This window comes from Balaenoptera physalus (assembly GCF_965194825.1).
Source record: "Balaenoptera physalus genome assembly, chromosome: 3".
NCBI classification, from domain to species: domain Eukaryota; kingdom Metazoa; phylum Chordata; class Mammalia; order Artiodactyla; family Balaenopteridae; genus Balaenoptera; species Balaenoptera physalus.
This window is the reverse complement of record NC_138890.1, coordinates 176600826-176611097: the sequence shown is the minus strand read 5'-3', so window position 1 is coordinate 176611097 and position 10272 is coordinate 176600826.

Sequence of the window (10272 nt, the reverse complement as noted above, 5' to 3'; positions counted from 1 at the left end):
CTGCAGCCAGTCTTTGGGACCCGGCGGCTCTCGGTTCAGACCAGGCATGGGTCACATGCTGGGGGGACTGCATGTTGACAGCGCAGGTCCAGGCGCTTGGCCGGTTGCTGCTTCAGATGAAAGCAACCCAAGGCGGTGTGATAGACGGTCCCTCCCGCGTCCCAGACAGGCCATCAGAGCGCGGAGAGCGGGAGCCACAGCAAGCCTGATGGGAGGGTGTGGGTGAGGGCCCCTGCAGGCCTGGTCAGGACTGACCTGTTCCGTCCCGGTAGGGGCCCCCCTCCTCCTCCTGCACCCCTGATCCGTCTGTGCCGGGTTCTGATCTACGTCTACCTGGTCTGAGTCTGAAGCAGCACAGACCGCTGTGCAAAGGGCCCTCCCGCCAGCCCCTTGGAGGAGCGACTTTTGAACAAGGACCTGAGGGGAGTGGGGGCCGCGGGTTTCCCGAGTGGATGGGGGCGAGGCCGTGTGGACCCCCTCCTCCCTGGGAGCCCCCTGGTGCTTGGGTGTCCCTCAGCAGCGAGGTCCCAGCGCAGCCTCCATCTCTCGGCCTCCACTCCCGCTGTGTTTCAGGGTAGGACACCTCGGGGTTGAGACTCCTCTGACTCTGCCCCGAGACTGGCCGCTCTCCACCCCACCACCTGGTTCTTGTCGGACCCCAGAGGCTCACCCACGCAGCAGGCCCTGCGGGGACGGCGCACGCCCGTCATCAGAAAGTCTGGCTTTTATGGTCTCCTCCCTCCCCTGTGCAGACCCTGCCGGGAGCCAAGAGCCCCCCGGGGGAGGGTTTGGGGTGCAAATTCTGCCGCCCGATATCAGCAAGTAAAGGTCCTAACAATGAAGGAGAACAAGTGTCCAGCAGGAAAGGATGCCTTGTTCCCAAAGCATCCCTTTCCTTTAAAAATTTTTTAAATTCCTAAGTTTTAAGTGTTTGTTTCGTGGATGGTGGAGAGAGAAATGGGCTGAGAACTTGAGTGCTGGTGAGGGTGTCAGAGGGGAAAATCAACCTGAAGTCAGGCAAATAGTTCGAAGGGCACACTACACTCAGGTCCGCTTGGGTCCCCAAAGCCCTCTGCCTGCTCGGGTCCTGGGCACGAACGGGAGCCTTAGGTTTTGCGCGAAATTGTTTCAACGTGGCTGCTGTGTAGACAGAGAAAAGGCTGGATCCTGGCACCCTGGTCTCGGACGTCCAGCCTCCAGCGCGTGAGAAATCAGCGCCTGTTGTTGAGGCCACCCCCTGTGGGGCTTTGGTTACGGTGCCTGGTGAATTACCGAGTCAGGAGACACTGTACGTATGTTCCGGTGCGTTTCCGCTTTACAGTACGTATGTTCCGGTGCGTTTCCGCTTGAGCGGGGTAGGGCGTGGGATTTAGCCTCCAGGGAAGAAAAATGGAATTCTCCGGACGCAGAGCTGAGTCTTCTTCTCACAGCAGAATACTTCCCAGGAGAAGTGCGGTCTGTACTTGGGTAAGGGTCTCCCCTGCATCCCCTCGGGTTTTCCTCACGTGTGGCTTATGGGATGGGACATGCTAGGGAAGGAGCTGCCGCGGCCTCAACGCTGAGAGGGGCCCGCGGAGACTCCAGTCTGGGGTTCTGGGTCCAGGCAACCCCCTCCTCTGCAGCCTCTCTCAGGGTCTGGGGCTCTTGTTTGAAGCAGACATGATGCCGGGAGCCCAGACACCCAGACCAACGGGCCATGGAGGGGGGTCGGTCTCCCCCCTGAAGGGGTCCCGAGTCTCTGGACACTGAGCTTGGGGGTGAGAGCATCCTGGATCTCGGCGTCCAGCAACTGTTTCCTGACCGGGACCTTTACAGGAGCAGGAAATAACTATGGGAGATGGTTTGGGCTTTTGTGGAGCAAAAACTACCAATATAGGGTAAAAAAATGAAAATTACTCTTAGATACGCATGGTAAACTCTGTATCACTTGTGTGACGATTGAACATTTTGGTCCTGGGCATCTTATTTGGGTGATTTCAGCCTGAGCACCCACCAATTGCCAAAGGGACCCACGGACCCCAGCGGCTGAGCGCCCCGCAGCCCACAGCCTGGATGAGAATGTGAGGACGTGGGCCCCTCCCCACGGCCCTCCACCCACAGGCGTCTCGGCCGAGCCCACTGTTCTGATTTGTTAAGCACTTGGTCACCCAGACCTCCCTGCCTGACTCTCGCCAAGTGGGCAGGTCTCAGAAATAGACTCTGATCCGTCTCTGACAGGTGCTGGTGGGGGGCAGGACCCCCCCTGAAGCCCTGCCGCCTGTCGAGGTCTCAGCTCGGTGTCAAGGCCACACGGATAATTTGCCTTCACCGTAATATTTGTGTGAAGGAAAGAAAAAGAATGCTTTGGACGGCTCCATCCCACTCCCCATGGGGTCACTGTGGGGTAAGCCTGCCCTCTGCGGTCTGAGGTGGTGAGAAACTCAAAAATCTCCAGCCCGGACAACCTGGAGCAGTTCTGTTTGGTGAAAATCTCAGCAACCACAGCTCCCCCTCCTTGGCCCCAGTAGAGTGACTCAGAAAAGTGCTGGAATAACAAGGGAAGAGGGGCTGAAATAAAATCATCCCAACACACAGTCTTCTGGTGGCCCTTCCTCGGGCATCGTTCAACCAAGGAGGAACGTCTGCTTTTCTTACAGTTCCATCCTGCAGTGCGGTCTGTGCGTGCCAGGCAGGCTGAGGGTTTGGTGAGATCTTTGCACTGGGAGTGGGGCCTCCACGTACCCTCGTAACCACAGAGGGAAGAGCTACCAACTCAGCGAGAGGGCGCCGCGTGCTCCGAAGCTGGTATGTCCTGCCCCCCTCACCTGGTTTGGGTTACGTGAATCTGTCTGGAACGCTAGGAGTCCAAGAGTAGACCCACACTGCGTGTAATAGTGCAAACCAGACCAGTCTCAAGGGTCTCTTGAGAATTCCACTACTGTATTAGAAATGGAATAATAAATGATTGCAAAGCATTCTTTCTTTTAATGAAAGAACACCGTCTGAGTGTTGCACCTGGGAAGGAAGACCAAGGGGCCTGTTCTTCTCTGTCATTGCCGGCCGTTCCAGTCTCCCGCTGTCATTGATGTATGCGGCGCCAGGATAAAGGACGCGCGCACAGCCCCACGGCTGCGTGAAGACGCATGACGGCGGCTCCCCCTTATCTGCACGTGCAGGCCGCCCAGAACCATCACTGCACGCGCAGCCCAGCTCTGGGCCCGGCCCGCTGGAGGCCGGTCGGTGGACGGACGGACGGATTCTCGTCAAATGCAGCCGGGTTCCACTTAGGAATTCCTGCTGTGGGGCAGGGGCAAAGTATCTATAATAATTTTAAGGACATTTCCCAAATGTTTATTTAGATAAAAGATGGATAACAGTAAAACTCCCGAACCTGCAGCCTGATAAGTAGGTTTTATTAATGACCTGCCATTCGCTAGGGCTGGATAATTAAAGGTTTTCCCCCCAAAGGAAGAGAGTGGACAAATTTATCTGATGGTTGGATAACCGGGGACACTGGTTGGAAACTATTGATATAATCAGAGCTCATTCGATTTGCTTGAGACAGCCACCCTATCAGCTAATTTCACCTGTGAATACTTAATTATCCTCGGAATGCATATGGGCACACCATTAATAAAATTTGACTATGTCATTGTTTCTTTGTCACCCACATGTGCCTTTTATCTCCTGCATCGCCTTAGTCTTCCTTTCCTTTTATTTTTATTCCTTTCCACTCTCTCTTTTAAAAAAACTGAGGCTTGGGGAGACGGATGTGGGTGGTGTGACTTCTGTGCGGTGTACAGAGGGTGCATGGCTGGGCGGGCCTGAGCTTGACGGAGCTCGGGATGAGGTCTGGACCAGGTGGCGGCGCTGAGGCAGGGCCCTCGAGACCAAGCCTGCATGCGGCTGGTTGCGGAGGTGGGCGCCAGGCTCAGGGCCCCAGCAATGGACGTCTCGTGTCCAGACCGGCAGGGCGCTGCCGCCCAGGAGCACCTGGTGGGGGCTTGGCAGCCTCTCCCAGCCCGGCTCCGCTACAGGCGCCTCCTGCGACCCTGGGAAGGCTGGAGCCCCCTCACCATGGATGCACCTGCACACAGGGAGCTGGTTATGTCCTCACTGGGCTTGGAGTCCTGGGTCATGACCTTGAGGGAGTCATTAATTTCTCTGACTTCCCATTTTCTCAGATGTAAAGCGGGGATGATGTTCCTTTAAGAGGAACAGACGTAAAAGGCATCTGGAAAGGCACCCAGGAGAAGGGAGTCCCTGAGGCCATGGGTGGGGGATGGAGGGGGTTGGGGGGTGGGGGCCTCCTGCCTCTTCCCAGGCACGCCCCAACATCTCCGGCAGATGAACGATGGGGATCAGGTGTGGCCCGTCCGTTCGCTTCCTCGGTGATTTCATGGACCCCCATGGAGTGGGGTGACCTCAGCTTCACCCACACTTGACTCTCAGCGCTGTATCTTCTGGGACAACGGCGGTGCTGGGCTTCTGGGAGGACGTGTGTGGGACCCCTGCTTCCCCAGGCTTGTGGGTCGGCTCAGAGCGCAGGCCCAGGCGAGGGGGCGTGAACGGGCTGGACCTTCATGTGGGGACGTCCCTCACTGGTGAAGACGAGGTGCCCAGAGGGGAAAGGGCGTGGGGAGAGGGGAGTCCTGCTGAAGGGGTGGGGTGCGCTAGCGGGTGAGCACGGGCCCTGGGTGCCCGGCTGGTGCTCCCCACAAACCGGGGCAGGGCAGAGGCCCCGAGCGGGCGGCCGTGCCGCCCCACCAGCTCTCGGACCTCCTTTCTGTTTCACCCAGTGTCCCCACAGGGCTGACGGTTCCCTGCATCAGGCAGAGCCCTCTCTTCCTGACGTCCATCCACGTGCCCTGCATGGTGACAGGTGTGCAACAGGTGTTGGATGAACCTATGATCGGCAGGGGAAAAACTTGTCCCGCCCCCAAACCCATCCCCCGCCGTCCCCGCCTCCACCCGCCCAGCTGCCAGCATCCTGACTCCGCCCCGTCGGCCCCCAACCAGGTCCAGGCTCCACCTGTGCTGACTTGGTTATCCGTCCCCCTCCCACCTCCATGACAGGCTCTGGAGGGTAGATGTCGGGGTTCCTGCGCCCCCGCTCTGCCTGCTGGGCCGCGGGGTGGCCATGCTTGCTGCCCTGGCCTGCTGGGCAGCCAGTGTCGTGTGGCTCCGGCTCTCCCACTCCTGCTGCTGGGGCACGGCACCACTGCCCACTACTGCTCTTTCCTGCAAGTCCTGCAGGTGGCCCCCCTTGGAGAGTCCCACCCCCCTCACCCCACAGTGTCCTTCATTCAGGCAGAGACCCTCCTGCTTCTGCTCCTGCCTCAGACCTCCCACCAGTTCCCACCCAGCAGCGGTGGGCATTGGTCACCCTACCCCAGAGGTCACTCGCTCACTGAATGCCCCAGTGGCTCCCTCAGCACCTGGGATGAAGTCCACACTCCTCATCCTGGCCCACAGGGCCTCTCAGGCCCCGCCCTATGTCCCTTCCTCCCCTTACTTCCTGGGACCCCAGCAGCCCCAGGGCCTTTGCTTGGCCACTCCCTGCTGTGGCCTCCTGTGCAGACCAGCCTGCTGGCCTCCAGTGCCCTCTGCAGAGGGAGCCTCAGCCCCCAGAGCAGCCCTTGCCACACTGGACCACATGGCTCTTTATCTTCACTGTGAGCTTATCACTTCTCTGACGTCTGCATGTGAGTCAAGCGGGCACTCGCTGCTGTGTCCCCACACACAGCTGGTGCCCCATGAGCACAGGCTGGGAGAATGAACCCTCTCCCATGAGGGTGTCTTACTCGGGGACCTCACGGGGAGAGTCTGGGTGACATGGTCCAAGGAGCCCAGGCCTCCTCCAATAGCCCTGCCTTTGCTTCTCCCTTGGAGGCAGGAGCCCTCCAAGGGACCAGGTGGGAGCCACTCACATCTGCACACCTAGTAACAAGCCTGTTATTTGTGGACCCAGGTGCAGAGATTGAAGTGGACACTTGTCCCAGCACCAGCCCTACTGACCAAGGACTTGGAGGTGGTCCTGCTCACCCTGGGACCAGATCACAGGACAGGATCCTGTGACAGGATCCACGCCTGCTCAAACCCCTGGTACTAGACATGCAAGAGGGGACACTACAAGTGACACCCCAGGAATACAGACGGTTGTAAGAGACTACTGCAAACAATTACATGCTGATAAATTGAATAAACTAGTAGAGATGGATACATTCCTAGAGACATACAACCTACCAAGGCTAAAACATAAAGAAATAGGAAATCTGAACAAATAATGAGTATGGAGGTTGAAGTGGTAATCAGAAGCCTCCCAACAAGGAAAGCCCAGGACCATATGGCCTCACAGGTGAATTCTACCAAACATTTAAAGAATTAATGCCAATCATTCTCAGACTCTTCCAAATAATTGAAGAGGAGGGATCACCTTCAAGCTCATTTTACAAGACCAGCATTACCCTGATAACAAAGCCAGATACGGACAGTATAAGAAAATAAATTATAGGGCAATATCTCTGATGAACATGGTGCAAAAATATTCATCTAAATATTAGCAAACCAAATCCAACAGGATTTTAAAAGGATCATACACCATGATCAAATGGGATTTATCACTGGGATGCAAAGATGGTTCAATATGCACAAATCAATCAATGTGGTACACCACATTGACAGAATGAAGGCCAAAAATCATATGATCATATGATCATCTCAATAGATGCAGAAAAACCATTTGACAAAATTAAACATCCTTCCATGATAAAAATTATCAACAAATTAGGTATAGAAAAAATGTACCTCGGTATATTAGAGACCATAAATGACAAGCCCACAGCTAACATCCTACTCAGTGATGAAAAGCTGACAGCTTTTCCTATAAGATCAGGAATAAGACAAGGATGCCCACTCTCACCACTTCTGTTCAACAAATTGCTAGCAGTCCTAGCCAGAGCAATTAGGCAAGAAAAAGAAATAAAAGATAATAAATATCAGATGCAAAAAAGTTAAATTGTCTGTTTGCAGATGACGTAATTTTATATATAGAAAATCCTAAAAACCCCATCAAAAAAGCTATTAGAACTAATAAATGAATTCAGTAATGTTGCAGGATACAAAATCAACATACAAAATCAGTTGTGTTTCTATACAATAACAAAGAACTATCTGATAAAGAAATTAAGAAAATAATCCCATTTACAGTAGCAACAAAATGAACAAAATACTTAGAAGCAAATTTGACCAAGCAGGTGAAAGATCTGTGCACTGAAAACTACATGACTCCGATGAAGGAAATTGAAGAGACACAAATAAATGGAAAGATATCCTGTGCTCATGGATTAGAGGAATTAATACTGTTAAAATGTCCATACTACACAAAACAATATGCAGATTCCATACAATTCCTATCAAAATTCCAATGGCATTTTTCATAGGAATAGAAGAAATAATCCTAAAATTAGTATGAAACCACAAAAGACCCCAAATAGCCAAAGCAATATTGAGAAAGAAGAACAAGGCTGAAGGCATCATGCTCCCTGATTTCAAACTATATTACAAAGCTATAGTAATAAAAACAGTAGGCACTTGCATAAAAACAATGACATACACCAATGGAAAAGAATAGAGAGCGCAGAAACAAGCCCATGTGAAAACAGTCAACTAATCTTTGATAAGAGAGCCAAGAACACTCAATGGGGAAAGGATAATCTTTTCAATAAGTAGTGCTGGGGAAACTGGATATCCATATGTAAAAGAATGAAATCATTTCCTTATTTATACCACTTACAAAAATTAACTCAAAATGGATTAAAGACTTAAATGTAAGACCTGAAATCATAAAACTCCTAGAAAGAAACTCCTAGAACTCTTTGACCTAGGTCCTGGCAATGATTTTTTGGATCTGATACAAAAAGCATAGGCAACAAAAGAAAAGTAAACAAGTGCAACTATATCTAACTAAAAAAAAATGCAGAGCAAAGGAAACATTCAATAAAATGAAAAGGCAACCTACAGATTGGGAGAAAATATTTGCAAACCATGTATCTGATAAAGGGTTAATATGGAAAAAATATAAGGAACTCATACAACTAGCAAAGCAAACTAATAAATAACCTGGTTAAAAAAATGGGCAGGAGATCTGAATAGACACTTTACCAAAGAAGACATACCAAAGGCCAAAAGACACATGAAAAGATGCTCAACATCACTAATTAGCAGTGAAATGCAAATCAAGACTGCAATGGACTCTCCCTCACACCTGTTAGAATGGCTATCATCAAAAAATAAGCAATAATGTGTTGGCGAGGATGTGGAGAAAAAGAAATCCTCATGCACTGTTGGTTGAAATGTAAATTGGTGCAGCCACTATGGAAAAACAGTATGGTGGCTCTTCAAAAATTAAAAAACAGAACTATCGAAAACAGAACTATTGTATGATCCAGCAGTCCCACTTCTGGGTATATATCTGAAAGAAATGAAATCAGAATCTCAAAGAGATATCTGCACCCCCATGTTCATTGCAGCATTATTCACCACAGCCAAAATATGGAGATAACCTGAGTGTCCATCGGTGGAGACAGAAACTATGGGAGATTATATATCTATTACACAATACATAATATATTATATTGTATATAATGGCAACATGAATGAACCTGGAGTATATTATGTTAAGTGAAACAAGCTACACACAGAAAGACAAATACAGCATGATCTCACTTATACATGGAATCTAGAAAAGTCAAACTCACAGAAACAAAGAATAGAATCGTGCTTGTGAGGAAGTGGGGATATGGGAGGGTACAAACCTTTAGTTATAATATGAATAAGTTCTGGGGCTCTATTGCACAGCATGGTGATTACAGTGAATAATAATATAGAGCATACTTGAAATTTGCTAAGTCAGCAGATCCTGAGTTTCCTCACCACACACATACAGTGGTACCCAGGCGAGGTGATGGATGCGTTAACTCACTTGATGGTGGTAATCCTGCGACAGCATATACATAGATCAAATCATCACGCTGTACACCTCAAACACATACAAGTTTTACTTGTCAATTACACCTCCATAAAGTTGCAAAACCATTTATTGCTCCTGATTCTGTGGTTGGCAGCTGGGTCTGGACTCAGCTGGGTGGTTCTGCTGGGCTCAGCAGCCCCTGGTGTAGTTGTGGGTTGGAGTTGTGGGTTGCCCCGTGTCAGGGCACCTGGCTCACGTGGCTAGTGTACATGGCCTTTCATCATGACGCAGGTCTCTCAGGGCTGTGCAGTTGGCTTCTGGAGAGGGTCCTTGGGGTTGGGGGTTCTGCTTGCTCTCTTGGACCCCAGGGTCCCTCGATGAGGGCAGTTGGCTGCCATGTCATGAGGCACCCTGTGGAGAGGGCCACACAGTGGGAACTGAGGCCTCCAGCCAAGGACCAGCTGCAAACACATGATTGAACGCCCTTGGCAGTGGGTGCCCCAGCCCCAGGCAAGCTCTCAGATGAGACCACAGCTCCTCCTGTGTCTTCTTCACAGTTTCATGGGGGATCCTGGGACAGAGCCAACTAGCCAAGCTTTCCCCAGATGCTGACCCACAGAAACGATGTGAGAGAGTTAAATGTTTAGGGTTGATTCAAGCTGCTAAGTTTTGGGTAATTTGTTATGTTGCAGAGATCCCTGATACCCCCTCCAACCATCCGTGCCCCACTGGGCACTGCCTCTGAACCACGGGCAGCACTTTTGCACCCCCTGAGCTATTCTTTCTGAGTCTGAAGAAAATTTTTTTTTACAGCTCTGTATTCGGACACAAACGTCAGTGCATTTCGTACCAGACTATTTGCCCATAGGAGCTTGGGAGCTGGCCTCACCAGGTGGCACCTGTCTCCCTGACCTTTCCTGCAGAGAAGCTCGAGGTGAGGCCAGGGGAGTGCAGGCCCATTGGCTCCTGGACCCTCAGGTGCTCATGACAGCAGAGCCATCACCCTTTACCCGCATTTGGGGCTGTGAGTCGTGGCCCTCATAGGAAAGGGCGCCGAAAGACGAGACTATCCAGTCGCAGTTTTTTCTTCTCCTGCCTCAGTTCTACAGGCCATCTGATCTGGGGTTACTAGGTAAAACACAGAACCCTTAGTTAAACTGGAATTTCACTTAAACAGCAAATGCTTATTGTTGTTGTTTGCTGTTTTTAGCATACGTATGTCCCATCGATATTTGGGACACACACCCTGCAGAACTATTTGTTGCTGGTCTGGGAGACCTGTCTTGTGGCTGTTGCTCTCGTTTGCTTCTGCTGCACCTGCA